Here is a 15,004-nt window from a genome sequence, read left to right as displayed (position 1 = left end):
CTTTTCTTTGTGCGTAAGCTACATTTTTGGTCCATGTGTTCATGTAATCTTTTTTTTTTTTTTTTTTTTTTTTTTTTTTTTTTTTTTAAATCGCCTCTTTTTGTCCCTATTTTATTAGCTCGTTATGTTTTCTTCCCAAACCAACATCATTTGCTTTTGCAGCCCTAAAATGACTTTTTTATGATTTTTTTTATTAATATATATATATATATATATATATATATATATATATATATATATATATATATATATATATATATATATATATATATATTTCTCATCCGTACATATTTTTTTTCTCCATCCAATCGGTTAATTACATACAAAACCTAAGTATTATATGTATATTGTAGACCATCAATAAACGAGCATTCCTTGAGGACTCGATATTTCTACCTTTGGTCCTTGACTCGACGTCATCGCCTTCGGTCCATTGACTCAACTGTTAGTGTGTATTATATATATTGTAGCCCATGTTCATGATTAATATAGGCCCACATGTAATTTTTTATATATGGTTTTTGTATCCTCCTGTTTATGACAATGAGAATAATCTCATAATTCCCATTTACTATTATGGTATCACAACCAATATTTCCCTCTAGTTTCTCTCCTTTTTTCTCAACATTCATCGGCTAACCCTAGTTACTGCCGACCACCATTTTTCTTCATCTTTCTTCTCTACAATGTCAACTCCTGATCCACCACCACACATGGTTTTTAGCATTGCTAACATCAAAACCCACATGCCTCTAATTTTCGATCTAGAACAACTCAGTCATGACTCATGTTGGCATCTGTTTTCTACTTTCTGTGAAGCCTATGATGCCTATATCGACCACACACATATGACGCTCCCAACACTGCTCCTACAACCATCGATTGGAAGAAGGTTGATGTTGTCGTTCAAATATGGATTCCCCCTCCCCCCATCTCTCCACCTCTACTTGATATGGTTCTTGTTCACGAAGCCAATGCTCGCCAAGTGTAGATTACTCTCGTGAAAACAAGGAATCGAAGCTCATGCAACTCGACAACGATTTATGCAACATCACCATGGTAGATCTATCGGTTCTCACATATTGCTCAAAGATTCAAAATCTTGTTTTTCTAATCCGAAACCTTAATGTTGATTCTAAAGTCCAATACAAACACCTTGTCAACTACGTTATTAACAGTTTATCAACTCGATTCAAATACATATCCGTGATCATCCTCCATAGTAAACCCCTTCCATCCTTCCAAGAAATGCAATCTACGTTTTTACTTGAGGAGACTCTTCTTGTTCCCCGAAACACCACCTCTCAACCTCATGCCGATCACTCTTCATCACCCTCCATTCTCCATGCGAGTTCGACTGAAACACAACGTAATCTGTTTTGCCAAGACAACTGACACCTACCTCATAACCGATGTCGTCAACCACCAGTTGGCCGCTTTGACCCTCGCTGGTAACAACTCCAGTCAACAACAACAACGTTTTTTTCCCACCATTGGGCTGGATAATGGTACTTGTTGTACCAGTACAACAGTAAAAACCCATGTATCAGCTCTCTTTCAACAATAATTTTACTTGGGCTAGACCTCAAAACAGTCTTCTTGGTGCTCTTCCCAGCCGACCTAATTTCTCTGTTGCAACCCATGAAACCGTGAGCCCAACTACTGTTTCTGGACAGCCCCAAAACAACTCCATACCTCCTCCTTGGGCCTGATAAGGGTCAACGGCCCACTGCTTTTCCCCAAATGTTTAGCTCAATTTCCTTGCAAGATCCCGACAAATGGAATATGGATACCGATGCGACTGATCACGTTCACACAAATGTAGGTGTAGTCGATTCTATTTGTAATAATCATAACTTTCATCGTATTCTAGTTGGGGACATGTCAAAAATTCTTGTAAAACTAGACATGCACCTTTTCCAATCCAAAACCTATATCGCCGATTACATTTAAATAATGTTCTTGTCACTCCATCTATTATTAAAAATCTTATTTCAATTCAAACATTCGCTCGTCAAAATAAATGCTCTATTGAATTTTATGAATTTGGTTTAAGGATTACAAGACATGATAACCTCTAATCCGATATGATAGTGATGGTCCTTTCTACCCGGTCATTCCTCCATTTCCGCAAACCCTTCTCTTTGGCACCAACGTCTCGGTCATCTCGAAAATAAAGTTTTAGATTTTTTACTTTCACACAATTTCATTTCATGTAATAAAAGTTTGTCGAACACTATTTGTTCTACATGTCAAATTGGCAAATATATTAAATTTTCATTTCAACTTTCCAATTCCGTTGTTTCTAGTACATTTGATATTATTCATTCCGATGTTTGGACATCTCCTATTTTAAGTATGAGTGGTTTACGATATTATGTCAGATTTTTTTATCACTTCTCATATTGCCTTTAGGTCTATCACCTAAAAAGAAAATCAGATGCCTATTCCAAATTTGTTAAATTTTCAAACTTAATCAAAAACCAAGTCGGCATCACCATTAAAGCTCTTCAATGTGACAATGCGGGAAAATATAATAACAAACAATTTCATGAATACTTTTCAAAAAACGGTTTTCAATTTCTATCTCATGTTCCCGCACCTCGCCTCAAAACGGTAATTGGAACGAATTCTTCACATAATAAACAATACCATATGTACCCTCCTCTTTCAAGCTCACATGCCACCTACATATTCGGTGGAAGCCCTTCACATGGCCACTTACCTTTTCAACATATTTGTTTTGAGTCTTGACAAGTATCGTCTGTTCTCCCTAACAGAAGTAAAAATAGCCTTGATTAATCCATACCTTACAATCAGTAAAGAGAAAGGGGACCTGTTGATTGTGGAACTCGATTTGGTGCTTAATGCCACAATATGCATATTTAGTGAAAACCTAAACATTAATAGGTAAATGTAAGGTTACCTGAAACAATTTTGAATGTTGAAACAATTTAATAATAGTATAAAAGAAAAACCTTATCATTAAATGAAGCATATGTTGACAAACTAATAAGATGAAAACAAACCATTGTTTATGGAAATGGTTGCCAAGAATACCCCTTATATTGTTATATATGTGTTATGGAAAACACAAACCAAGAATACCTTAATACCTGGTATAGCAGCTCCATCCCTGCCGATCAACTACAGGAATAGGAGACTGGTTTTGGCAGGAGGCTACAAAAAACCACCATAAATAAAAAAAAACCAGCGAAAGAATACATCAGATTCTTCAAACACAGACAATTACAAGTCATGGAACTCAACTGATCACTTGAAACACAAATTTTCTATAAAAAAAATGTACTACTTACCTTTGCAATACAAGTATTTAAGCAATCTGACCTCGAATATCAATAGCCTTCTCAAATAAGCCCTAAATTAACGGTCATCGTTGGTTAAAGGGGCAAAACATCGACATTTTAGATGATTTCAACTCCTTCTATTTATTGCCAAGAAATTATCTGCATATAACAGTTATATACAGAGAGTGGCGGGGGGTCTAGAGTTTTCAAAGAGAGAATAAGTAATTAAGAAGGTTTGGACCGTTGTATACATTTTGGAAGCAGTAGGTGGAGCATTGGTTGGAAATGGTACCCAAGGTTAGAGCTTCAAAAATTGAAATCAAGGTCAAATGAAAAAAGAACACCAACAGAGAGATGGAGGAAGGCTGACTGAGAAAATATGCGATATGTGTGAAGAAGAACGGAGGTGGGGAAGGGTTATATAAACAACGGAGTAGATTAACAAACTATTGCATTATAGTACAAAGAAAGGACGATACAGTAGATAGGGGAGGTTGGTGTACCGAATAGGGAATAGGACCAGGTCAAAAGTCATTGAGGTTTAAAACGAATGTTGACCAAATAGGATTTTTATTTTCTCAATACATAAATTCATTGTACAAATTGCATTATGGTCTTGTACCTCTTAAATTTTTTTCATTTGAGGCTAAATGTTTATTAAGGTATACTAGTTGTGTGCTCGCGCAAAGCGGCGACGATAAATAGGTTTTTTCGCAAATAGTTTCTTACAGGAAAATAATTATTAGATTTTATTAATAGTTATTATGTAATAAAAATTTACCACTTTTGAATATTTATACCTTATGTTTATATTGATAGTTTATACTATTGATGTAAATTAATTAATATTGGTGTTTAGTTTAAGAAATGTAAATTAATTTATATACATTAATTTAATATTTTAAAATTTTCATTTCACTCCAAATTGAATTTAATAATTACTTTCTTTAATTCAAGTCTTCAAACTTTTGACAAGTATTAATGAATTATTTACGCATAATTGATTTGTAAAAAAAGATTTGTAACTTATATTTCTTAAAATTTAAAATATGACTAATATGTTTTATAATATAGTATAAGAAATATAATTTCACCAAAATATATTGATAACACTAAAATCACCAACATTAGGGCGGATAGATTCTAAGATGAAAACATTTATCCTTTCCATCCCTCCTTAAAAAACTTGAGAACACACTTTGTTTTTTTTTCCTTTTTAAAAAATCTTGAGAACACAACTTTCCTTCCTTAAGTAAACTCACAGGGTGTAAATACATTATGGTGTTAGGGCATCATAGTCTAAGGGGCATCGATTTCATATCAAGTTTTTCATAAAAAATATCGGTCGTCAATATGAGAAGCCAAACATAATTTGAGGCAAGGTCACATGATTTCATATTTCAGTTAGAAGACCTTCGAGGAGACTATAGATCAGCGTTTGGAAACGGTCATCACGACATATAAATGTGTACATCACGATTCGTTTCACTCGTCTTACTTCTCTATTTGGCCCTAGACTTAGACTTGAAGTAATCAGACTTTTTGATTTGTGTTGGAATCCAGAATTCCATTCATCAATGTTTGTTGTTCTTTGTTGCATATGTTTTGATTTCTTCTCTTCTTATAATGTTTGAAGTAATTAGACTTTTTTGCTTCACTATGAAAATCTAAAACTTGATTGTTTTTCCTTTACCTTAATAGAAAATAGCACACTCTATATAGTCTAGTTTTTATTTGCAAACACATGCTTTGTCATTTATACCTTTATTGATCTTTAGATCGACTATTTCATTAATTATTTTTATTTTTATTTTTTGCATTGTATTATTATTATTATTATTATTATTATTTTCCTTATTTAGATTATTAGTTTCATTGATGTTCACTTATTTTGTTTGAAGTTGTTAATAGAGATTAAGATTCATTTGACAGATTTCTATACCAGGGATTTAGGGGTGTTTGTTTTAGCTTATTTTCCAAACATATTTTTTATAAGTTGATTTTTTCTGATTTATTTTTCATGAGTTCGGCTTATTTTCTTAGTGCAGTCCTAATAAACTCATAAGTTGGAAAATAAGCTAGGAAAATAAACCTTTCTAAAACAACCATCTCCTTAGGGGGTGTTTGGATAAATAGTTTTTAGCTTATTAGCTTATTGGTTATTTGCTTATTGTGGTGAGAATAAACATTTTTTTAAAATGTGTTTGGATTAGCTTATTGCGGTGGGAATAAGTAATAAGCAATAAGCATTCAAGTGTTTGGCAAAATAAAACAGTTTATATGAGTAAAATGACTAATAAGCAATAAGCATCCCCCCCTTGCTTATTAAAATTAGCTTATTTTGCTTATTCCTACCGCAATAAGCTGATTTTTAAAGACTCCTATTCAAACACTTAAATTTGCTTATTATGGTAGCATTAAGCAATAAGCAATAAACAACCTATTTTTTCCCTATCCAAACACCCCCTTAATTTGCTTTATTTTTTGAGACTTTTTAACACTAACCGGTGTCGAAGTGGAAAGGATCGGGAAGAAACAGATGATGATCATGTGTCTAAGATTTTTTAAAGGAAACAATCGGATAAAAGAGAGAGGAAGCATATTAGTGATGATCTTATCTCCTGATCTTCCTCCCATATTGAGGGGTTTTAGTCTGCTCCCGAGTGTCACTTAACCAAAGAAGAGAATGGAAGTAAAAGGATTTGGAAGTAAACATAAAAGTTTGGTGCTCCCTAGTTTTTTTTTTCTTTTTTCTTTTTTGGAAGAAAAGGAAAGAAGAGAAAGGATAGTCGTTGATTTTTATCCTTCCATACTCTCCTCCTAAAATGGGAGGAATTTGAGAGAAAGAAACGAATCAGAAGATAAACTATTGCAGATTGACGAAAATGCCCTTAACCTAATAATAACCTATAACACGTTCCTCTCTTCTGCATCTTCTCAACGACTGCCAATACGTTGTATGTGTTATGTCCTCTAACGTCTTCTCCAAGGTACGATTGTGTTCGCTTTCTTTTTGTTACTACTTCTTTCTTGTTGTTTTTTTCTTGATCACACATGATTCATATTTGTATTATATAGTAACACATTTTTCCCATGAAATCACTTGCCTTCGTCAGTTCATTACTGCATTCTACAAATCTTCTATCACATGACAACTGTTACTTCATCGTTTTTTTTGTGGGAATCCAGTTAAACACACGATTCATATTTGCATTGTTATGAGATTCTTCTTATTGTTATTGACACAATTTAGAGTGAATCACTCATTAGGTGCATTGTAGCAGCATATATACACATAACATTATGTCTTAGTATTTGTTTATTGTAGTTTAATCCATGGCGACGGTGCTTCACCCTGTCATAATATTCTGCAACATATTACCAAGGCTGCCAACAAAATCTTTACTCCATTTCATGTGTGTCTCCAAGCAATGGCACTCATTACTAAGGACACCTTTGTTTGATAACATGCATCTCCACTACCACCATCAAAACTGTGACAACCCGAAATTTCAATTCTGAACAAACCATTTGAAGCCAATAGAAGTAGAATAGTTACAGTGAAAACTCAGATTTCGAGTATAAGTTTGGCAGTTTTCAGGATTTTACACTTAAGTAGATATTAGGAGAGTGGATGCACTAGGGTTTTGTGCAACACTGTTATTCCAATACTCTAGGACATTAGAATTCATTTCAGGAATAAAAATATTTTCTGCCAAAAATATCTCAGGACTATAAATAGAATTCTGAACCAAATTGGTTCATTAGTTGAATTCCATTTAGAGAAAAGTCAAAATTCTCTCTCACGGATCTTCGGGTTTTTATCCCAAATTGTGAGTAACTCTTTCTAGTAGTGTTAGAAAGCTTTAAATGTGTTCATAACATAGATTACATAGCTAAATCATTCGATTTAGGAGTTTACTCCCCAAGGTGTTCTTGGGCGGTAAACTTCCCGAAACCAAGCCTAGATTGTCCCTCGTGATATACTACTGCCTTGGACTTGTATAGGAGTGTATTAGGGACATGAAATCAAGCAAAAATCACCCAAGTTTGGGAGGTCACGGCCCAAGAGTATCTTAGGCCGTAAACTCCAAAAAGCATGCTCAAAATGGTGCTTTTAAGGCACCTAAGGCTTAGACTTGATTTTAGACATGTACCCTAAAGTGTTTAAAGCCTAGAAAACATAAGGAATCACAAGTATTAAGGAGTTTACGTCCAAGACAAGTTCTTGGGCCGTAAACCCCTATAAAGGGGTCAAATGACACCCTAACTCCTTCCTTATGCCTAGAACCCAACATAGATCATAACCTTGAAATGTTAGAGACTTGAAAACACCATAAACACCCTCCCAAGGGAGTTTACGGCCGTAAACTCCAAGGGAATATGGTCCCAGGGCCGTAAACTCCTTAAAGGAGTTAATAGGAAGCCCAAACACTTGATTTAGCCTTGAAACAATTCACCACTAGAGTTGTAGTAATTCTAAGCTTCATTTAGTGACCCTAAGGAGAGTTTACGGCCAAGAGTTTACTCCCCTGGGTCGTAAACTCCAAAACATATGGTCATTAGACCTTAAACTCCCATTAGAGGCCTTGCACTCCTTTGTTGCAACCCATTAGCCTCCTAGCACTTGACCAAAAGTGTTTTCCTCGCGTTAAAATGTTTATACTTGTATAATTAGTGTTTTAATCACTAATTATTTATATACATAGGTCTTCATATGTAATTAGGATCATTGTGTGTGTCTAAAGTCTTCACTTGACACCAAGCACTTGTCCGATCCTTCCTTACGATAACAGTCTGTTCAATTCCAGTCACTTACTGCAGGTGAGTTCATACCCCTTAATCAATGTTTTAAACTGTTTTTTTAAAATGTTTTATGGGGGGGGGGGTACAAGTAGAATTATGCTAATTATTATATCAATCACATGTGATTAATAAGCAGCATTCAAATGATTGGCTACTCATTAGCCGTTTTACCAAACAGTTTCCTTCAAATGTTTTCATAAACACTTTATGTGTTTAAAAACTCCTTATTACACTGTACATTTTATTCTGTATATTACATTTCAAACTTATTTACAATTGTGTTTCAAACAAATGTTCTTTATACTAAATTGTTTTATCAAACCCATGCCTTCGAAACCATTTTATAGATCGACATCAAGTCGATCTTTTCTTAGAAAATATTTATGTTCAAAGGTTTTACAAATCTTATTTTATGCTTTTATATTATAAATTACATGCCTCTATATGTATAGTTATATAAGAAATGTTTAAAAGACTTAGGAAGGCTATCCACCCTATTTCCTTTTTCTCGATTTGGATGTGGTCTGGTGGGATATCGGGTACTCGTCCGAAGGTCGTTTAAATATTAGTTATATATCATGTGTACATATATAGTCATAAAGGCCCTTCCAGTTCATCCCATGCCCTTGGGTAGCAAGGGTATACATCCATGTCCATACGTACCAGTTAGATTACTAGTAAACTACCATATGGGTAGTTTAGGAAGATACTAGAACTATTACTAGAACACAATATCATACTATGAGTCAGTTCATTCATGAGTCAATACTTACTACTATGAGAACATATACAACTATACTAGAGAATAACATATACAGCTATACTAGAGAAGAACATATACAGCTATACTAGAGAAGAACATATACAACTATACTAGAAAGAGAACATATACGACGATACTAGAACGAGTACATTACTATACTTGCTAGGTAGAGAGCACGTACATTACAACTAGAACCGTTCATTACATTACATATATAGGAATACGTTAATTATTATGATATGTATCGGAGCATGCCTTAAATGTCATGGCCCGAGTTGTAGCCAGAGTCTCTTGAAGGGAGAGCATGAGTTTGCGTATAGATCTATACTGGATTGACTATCCTACACCTTGCTGCTAACTACAGCCGGACCTACAGGTCTGCGGGTGCCAAACGTCATTCCTTATTACGACATTCTTATGTCGTTGTTACCAGTCAATAGTATGGTACAATTAATCACATGATGCCTTAATATAAATCCGGTTTAAGGTAGTTAGTACAGCAGTAGTTCCTATAATACAACACTACAATACTACTTTAATTTCCCCTTTTCACATTTTAGTGATCATTTCACTTAAACATTAAATGTAAAAACTATATTTTATAAATGATAGTTACACTTGGGAAAATTACACACTTTTACAGGAAACGAACATTTAGAACAGTTAAGTCTTGGTAGAAGACTACATTGAGAACAGTTAGGTCTTGGTAGAAGACACCCTTATATAATAGTAGGAATCATAGGGATTTCTAGAGTTTTTAAAACGTTTACAGTTGTTTTACAAACATTTTTATACTTACAGTTCATTTACATTTTCCATACTTACAGTTAATAAACTTACAAATTCTTACATACAAATTAAGCCACTAAAATACTTATGATCTCACCAGCTTTAAAGCTGATACTCGCTTTCAAAATTACTTGTATCCTCAGGTCATCATAGACAGGTACCGATGCAAGGAGAAAGGAAGATGGAGCTTGTTCAAGACTCATCTTTCATTTTGATTTATGCTTTAGTGTTTATCAAAATTTGACAGAACACACTTGTATAATAATTCTATTATTAATGCAATGGATGATGTTGTTGCTTGTTTACTACTTTACATTGTTGTGATACTGTACATGATGTCCTCCGCCCCAGAACGTTTCCGCCGTTCTTGATTTTGGGGTGTGACAAAAACCACCACAAACTTCTCGTCTTCTCCACCACAACACCAACACCATGCTTTCACATCATGGACTGTGAAGCACCCGATGATGGTTTAACTGCCAGTCGCCCTTTCCATTTGAGGTGGCCACTCATAAAAACATGACACTTCTAACATCTTTCAGTGGACTGGTTTGCGTAGGCATAACATCCTGTGGTGAATACTCTCATCTCATATTATGGAATCCACTGACAGATGACTATACCAAGTTAACTAAACCTCATGACAATTCTCTCAAAGATTGCTACAACCAAAGCGGAAAAGCATTCAGGTTGTATTACAACTCTTCTGACAATGACTTTAGGCTTCTACGTGTAACACAAGATTACGATGCTTACATATACTCGTTGAGATTCGACACATGGAGAAAGATCGATAATGATTCAATTGACGAATTCAAACGTAAATCCAACCGAAAACAAGAAAGTTGGTGGCCAAGTACTCCTCTAAATGAAAAACTATATTTCTTAAAATACACGATAGACCCCTTAGTTCAACTATCGTATTATTCAGTAATAAAGTTTGACACAAACACTGAAAGATTCACAAAGATATCAACTCCTTTTTTTGGAAATGTGGAGGTAACATGCTTGAGTCACCAAGGTTGCATTCATCTATATGTGATCGATGTTGTCAACTTTAAGGGATGGGGTTTAGAGTTGTGGAGGATGGATGGGGATGGAGACTGGAAGAAGGTGCAGGGTATAGTTTCTGATAACGTATTCATGGTAAATATACATCCACTGCACTTAATGAAGGATGGAAATTGCCTCACATATTCAGGATCTGAAGATTTGGTGTATAAAATAGATTTGGGTTGCCATTTGGAAAGTATTTCATGCATGTTTAAAGCTCATGGTTTGGATATATCTCCAGCTGGGAAATACATTGAATCTTTGGTGTCCCCTAATTGATACAATTAAGTCTCTAGCTTTTAGCCTTGATTTGTTCGTTCTTCTTATAATCTTATTTGTTGATTTTGTTTTTTATGGGCTTGATGAAGGGCTTGTTGAGGACCATGAAGAAGAAGAGGTGGTGGAACAAAATGGGCTTGATTTTCTGTCTGCATCGAAAATGAGAGAGAGAAGGAGAAACAGATGGGGAAGAAGATAAGGGCTTATGGGTTTGATGGTTTTAGGTATTATTTTCATCTCACGTGAGTTGCGGAAGAGGAGAAGGATATGAAAAAATAACTGTGTTTTGGTGTTTATTCGATTTGGATACAACTCCGGTTAGGTTAATTAAAGGGTTATAAATCGTGTTTACATTAATTAGTATTATTTGTGGTATTACTCATTTATCAAATTACATGTATATATAATCTTCCTACATACCTTCTAATCTTAAGAGTGATATAAATGATGGAAAGTGTAAAGGACTTTATCATTATTTATATATAGCAACACCTCAAATAACTATCATATTACAAAGTACCAACATATATCATGGTTGAATACAATGTACAATTGGAATTAGAATCCATGAGTTCCTTTGGCCAAATATAAGCTACAAGGTTGCAGCAATTATCAACTTTGTAGCAAGTCGTGTTCAACAAAGTTGAATAATGTTATACCATCTTCATTAGTACTCCAAATTGCATTCACATACATTTATAATGTTATAACCATCTTCAATCAAAACCTTCTATACATACCATTCCTTTGCCTAATTAACATAAAAATACTCATACCCCAATACAAAGATCAAAAAAAATCCTGCAATAATTGTGGATCAGACTCTCTAAAAATTATGTAATCTGGATAAATGTTGATCAAGCTCTCAATTTTATAGTACATCCAACTAAGCAAATTTGGTTAACCTTGGTAGTTATGAAAGATAGTTATTTGAAAGTTAATTTGTTAGTCAATTCCGGAAGTTATAGATTAGTTATCAAGGTAGTTAATAGTTAGTTATTTATGAAGAGTAACAATGGTTGTTAAAGGTTATAATGGTTAGAAAAGTTGTGCCAGATGTATGTAATCAGTAGTGATTGTTATTAATACAGTTGTAACATTTTCTTGGTGATATTGTTGTTTGTTTGTTTGATGTTGGTGTACCTGTGTGCAACAATTTTGAAGAAAAATGTTATGGATATCTGGATGTAACATGACAAATTGAAACCATCAGGTAGACATTTCAACGAACACGTTACAGACATTGATTAGAACCATATATAACCATCAAGTATGATGCTACTTTCCGTTTTCAAATTGAATGTATTCTAAAGTCCCAGGATTTACCAAACAATGTTAACTTCAAGTCATCAATAGATCATCTTGTTCTAGTATAGGTTTCATACTGCCAGAGGAAGAGTCATGAGAGAAGATAAGGGGCCATGAACTGAAACCTGCAAAGGGACTTGAGTGGATGAAATCATGGCTGAGGTAAGGACGACAGGGACCTGTGGTACTGATGCTAAATATTTTCCGAGATAGGGGCCGGCATCCTCAAGCTTCTTTAAATTACTTTGAAATCTATGTCATAAAATCAAATGAAATTAGTAATCTCAAACTGAAATAAAAAAAACCATAAGCAAATCGAGGGAAAAAACTATTGCGATTATATATTGGATCCGAAAGTGATCGGAGGGCGGAAAACAGGTTAGTCGTCGGATCTTGAAACCAATTTTCGCACGGACAAAAGAATGGGCGGCAGTTTCACAAGAATCCGTCGATGATGGAGAGGAAACACTACATGACCCAATGTTATTGGCTAAAACGAGCTTTGACCTATATCAACTTGCTGTATATGAGCTATGAAATAGAACACTACTACCACACATATATATTGGAGGAAAAAAGGGAGAGTAAAAGGTGAAAACCTCATGAGTCAATTTGGTATCGTGTTAACCATCGTCTTAATTGGTAATTTCTTGCAATAAGATCTTCAGCATGTGTGATTATATAAGTGTAGTGCATCTCGGGCTGTTCAGTTCCAAGTTCCATGGCGAAATTAGAGGAAGCGAACAAGTTGGGAACGGTGATTGGGATAGATCTAGGGACTAGTTATTCCCGTGTCGGCGTTTACAAAAATGGTCAAGTTGAAATCATAGCAAACGACCATGGAAACTGTATCACTCCATCATGGGTGGCGTTTAGGTTGATCGGTGAGACTGCAAAGAATCAAGCAACCAAAAATGCCCACAAAACCATATTTCATGTTAAGCGACTAATTGGAAGAAAGTAATTAACTTTTCAAATATTCTATATAAATCTTGATAGATATTGGTATCATAATTTTTGTAAAACGTATTACTTAATTAGAATCGAGTCTTTTGTATAACAGGTTCGAGGACAAAGAAATACAGGAGGATATGAAACTTGTTCCTTACGAACATGGATGGAAAGCCTTATATCGAAGTCAAACTTAAAGATGGTGAAACTAGGGTTTTTAGTCCTGAAGAGATCAGTGCTATGATTCTAACCAAGATGAAGGACACCGCATAAGCGTTTCTTGGAAAGAAAATTAAAGATGTTGTTGTCACTGTTCCTGGTTAGTAAGTTAACAACATGACAAATCGAGAATTAAGTTTTGGAACCTTTTAAGGATTAATTTGCTTTTCGATATTTCATGCAGCATACTTTAACGATGCACAAAGGCAAGCTACAAAGGATGTTGATGTAATCGCTGGACTGAATGTCATTAGAATCATCAATGAACCTACTACAGCAGCAACTATGGCATACGGGTTAGATAAGAAACATGGAGAGAAGAACGTATTGGTTTTTGACCTTGGTGGAGGCACATTTGATGTTAGTATCTTGTACATTGATAACGACCTCTTTGAGGTTCTTGCCACAAATGGAGATACCCATCTTGGAGGTGAGCAATATATTACATGAGGTGTTTTCATGTAGATATCTTTCATTCTTTCTTTTGGATGTGGCTCCCCATACGCTTAGTATTGAAACCATTGACGGGATGATGACCAAATTGATCCCCAGGAACACCGTCATCCCAGTCAAGAATCCCAAGTGTTTACGACCCTACATGATCAACAAACCGCAGTCTTGATTCCAGTGCATGCATTTAATTTTTCTTTTTCCGTTCATCGATCTTCTTTAAGACCTAGTAAATTTGAGATGTTTATATGTTTTGTAACAGGTTTTTGAAGGTGAAAGAAATCTTACAAAGGATTGTAGGCTTCTTGGGGAGTTTGATCTTACTAGCATTCCTCTGGCACCAAGGGGAACCCTGAAAATCAAAGTGATATTCAAAGTAGATGCCAAAGGTATCTTGAACGTGGAGGCCGAGGTTGTGTGACCTGGTAAAGCAGAAAAGATCAAGATCACAAACAATAAAGGGCGATTGATCCAAAAAGATATTTGGCGAATGGTTCATGAAGCAAAAGAGTTTGCCGAGGAAGACAAGAAAGTTAAGGAAATCATAGATTCTTGTAAAGCGATTGGAACTTGTGTGTGCAACTTAAAGAACCAAATGAATGACAAAGATATATTGGCTGACAGTTGGAGTGCAGTGAGAAAGAGAAGATGGAAACGACAATGACCGAGTCTCTCGAATGGATGGATGATAACCAGATGGTGGAGAAGGACTGCGATGAGAAACTGAAACAGTTGTAAGGCGTATGCAATCCAATCATAACGACTTGTATGGTTAAAGGATGAAAATGTAATTTTGATCAAACTCAATTTAGTTCGCAATAGCCGGTAGATAGCTGGAAGTTGTATCTTTTATTTGTATATAAGTGTTCGGCAAATATAGTTGTAAACTTTTAAAACATGTAAAATCACATAAAATGGCATCTTTGTAAAATATAAAGTAGAAAAATATTTTTTTTTAATAAAAAATAATTAAGTCAATTTGCAAAAATATAAAAGAATTTTTTCTTAAACGCTACATGAACTAGTTTTTGGATTTTGGGTGTATTGTTTAAGATAAAAACTATAAGCTCCTACATTC

The 15,004-nt window shown here is 34.7% G+C and overlaps 1 pseudogene; it reads left to right on the top strand.

The window, feature by feature from the left end:
• Positions 1-13,027: 13,027 nt before the first annotated feature.
• Positions 13,028-14,709, top strand: LOC111880871 (luminal-binding protein 5-like; annotated as a pseudogene).
• Positions 14,710-15,004: the final 295 nt, after the last annotated feature.

This window comes from Lactuca sativa, chromosome 6 (assembly GCF_002870075.4).
Source record: "Lactuca sativa cultivar Salinas chromosome 6, Lsat_Salinas_v11, whole genome shotgun sequence".
NCBI lineage: Eukaryota > Viridiplantae > Streptophyta > Magnoliopsida > Asterales > Asteraceae > Lactuca > Lactuca sativa.
Note: the sequence above shows the minus strand (reverse complement) of the source record. Positions and strands in the feature narration are given on the sequence as shown.